Below are 2,757 nucleotides of genomic sequence, written 5' to 3'. Positions count from 1 at the left end.
CCCTGCTCACTGGCAGGGAAGGAGCTGGTGCTGAGCGCGGGGGAAAGGCAGACCCTCACCTACCCTGTGGCCCATGCTCCCTGCTGCAGCCGCTTGCAACCCGCGTGGGGCTGTCCTGAGCAGGCACAGGCAGCCCCATACAGGCTGCAAGCAGCCGCGGTGCGGGGCACCAGCCATGGGGCGGAGGAGGGGTGCTCAGCACCAGTTTGTAATCTGCCCCCACAACCAGCCTGGGCCCTGCACCGGCTCTGGGCTAGCCCATCAGAGCTGCGGCACAGTGACACCAGCTGTGCCCCCTCCGCTTGCCACGCTGGGCAATGTTTGCTGTTGCTGCCTGCCCAAAGCTCATGCGTGCCCTGTACCACTCCATTCTGCCACCCAGCTTGGAATGGTATTGGCACTGCGTGGTTCTGGCACTACGACCGCTAGCAGTCAAGGCTGCACAGAATGAGGAGTGATGCAGCACACCAAGGTGCCATCCCACGCGCCTGCCACAATGAGCTGCTGCCACTAGAAGGTGAGGCCGTGCTAGCCGCAGAGGAAGGGCTGGGGGGGGGCTCAGTCTGGGGCATCTGCCCCTGACTTTGCTAGTGTGGAGTAGCAGCGGTTCATCACAGTGAACAGGGAGGTGGGTGGGACAGCCACTCAGCGCACTGTGTTGTACCCAGTCCTGTGCTGGTGGCCACTGTGTCAGAACTACACAGCACCAACAGGAAGGTGGGCAGGAGGGAAAGGGGAGGAGGAATGGATGCAGGAAGACAAAGAAATCGGCATGCTGCATGATCCAGTCCAGCCCACCCTCCTCATGCTCTTGGCAGCGGTCAATGGGCTGGAAAGGATCATCTGGCATCTTCCCAGCCCTCCCCCAACCCTCAAGAGATCATCAAAACTTGTTATGTGGCCCTCCAGCCCAAATAATTGTTCACCCCTGTGTTAGGACAACCTGGTATGCAGTGCCACATCATCTAGCTCTTGGGGCTGCCCATGAGTCTGGACATCTGGTAGCAGGGGAGTGGTAAAGAACACTGCCACCACTAGCCCTCCACCCAAGTTTTGGACCCTCGGGGAACCCTGCAGGCCAAATGATACAGCTCTGTGGGCTGCTGGTTAAGCCCCCTGATGACAACTACCAGGGAACTGAAAGTTAACTGAAAGGCACTTCCTTTCCTTCACCAGACAGCAAGCTCACAAGACCCAAAACAAAACCAACGCAAAAAGGTTTTCCAATACTGATAGTTTGTTATAATTATTTCTGCTTTCTGTGTTCTGTGCTGGATATAAAGACAAAAATCACATGGGTAAAGAATTAACTTTAGTACTATCTACAGCAACTAAATGAAGAAACACAAAGATGAGGAATGAGTACAGGAAGAAGCAAACACTGTCTTTAAAAACTGTAAAATCCCTACCATTTAGCTTATTTGTCAGGGTTCAATATGTAGATGAGGTTACTGATTTCCTACAACCCAAGGCATAACAAAGTCACTTAAACAGTTTGTGAAGACAGAGTTGAGACTGGTGCCACACAACAGGGTGGAACGTACGTCTTCTAAAACCCATGCATATGCATCAGAAAACGCATGTGCTCAGCCAGGATGTCCCCAGAGAATGAGAAGCAAACAAATATTAAAAGAAAAAGCACAAAACTTAAGCGTACAAAAACTAACTAGTACACTTTATGTTGTTACTTTATATACAACTGCATAATTTTAATTTAGCCTTTGCAATGAGTAGTTGCAGTCTGAAATTCTTATGCGACGTTCCTTAAAATTAAATCAAAATACCTTTGACTTATCAGAACCAAGAAGCCAGGAAGTCTATTCCCATCTGTTTCAAGAGACAATAATTTTCTACATTACCTTGACATTTAAGTGATTCATTATTCCCTCATGTGACGCACAGGACAACCAAGAAATAGAAAGCATGAGATCATTTCTGGAAGAGCTGGGAAAATTTACATACCAGATCTCATTCACTATATTGGAGTCACAACGCTTCTAAAAAACAGGAGAGAACTGTGAGACTATTCCTTTGTGACATGAAAGAAATCTGGCTTATGACCTGAATGCTTACATTTTTCTTTCCCTCCTTCCTCCCCTCCTTTTCTGCCCTTCGTCTTCCTAATTTCCAGCTATTTACTTTTTTCGCAGACAGCCTCTTTTTTTCCTTGAAAATTTACTACTGTAGAGTCTCCATTACTCAAGTTTGGCTCCCCCCCCCGCCCCCACCTCTTTGTTTTCCTAATTTCCAGCTATTTACCTTCTCACTGACATCCTGTCACACTCTTAGCTTCTCTCGTTCCTTGGAGTCTCAGAGCAGCAGACTCCCTATGCCTGAAGAAGGGTGATTGAGCCCAAAAGCTTGCAAAGAACTTTTTCCAACTACTCAGTTGGTTTAATAAAAGATATCACATCTACGCAAAGAACCTGTCTTAATTTGACATGTGGCACTTCATAATGACACACGAGATCCACAGAAGAACAAGCTCTACGTAAGTGCAAAGCAACATGGGAAAACAGAACACAGTTACTCAAAACTGTATACCATGGTAGCCAAATGGTATATATAATATTAAGCGTGGCTACTCAAAACCATGGTTAGCAAGGGAAACCTGTACACACCCACACACGTTATATGTATGTGTATGTACCTAGCAGGAGTTCATGACATGAGTCTCTTTATATACAGCCACGCCTTGTTCAACGTCGTAGTTAGGTTCTTGAAAAATGCAACTAAGTGAAAGGATGTTATGCGAAT

General features: G+C 47.6%; 1 protein-coding gene across 1 annotated transcript in view; it reads right to left on the bottom strand.

Moving 5' to 3' along the window:
* DCAF13 (DDB1 and CUL4 associated factor 13) overlaps nt 1-2,757 on the bottom strand; it is a 62,008-nt gene that overhangs the window by 53,986 nt on the left and 5,265 nt on the right. The window lies entirely within an intron of this gene.

The sequence above is a fragment of the Gavialis gangeticus genome, unplaced genomic scaffold (genome assembly GCF_001723915.1).
Source record: "Gavialis gangeticus isolate Ggan-Ray unplaced genomic scaffold, GavGan_comp1, whole genome shotgun sequence".
NCBI lineage: Eukaryota > Metazoa > Chordata > Crocodylia > Gavialidae > Gavialis > Gavialis gangeticus.
The sequence above is the reverse complement of the archived record's forward strand: the minus strand, read 5'-3'. Positions and strand labels throughout refer to the sequence as shown.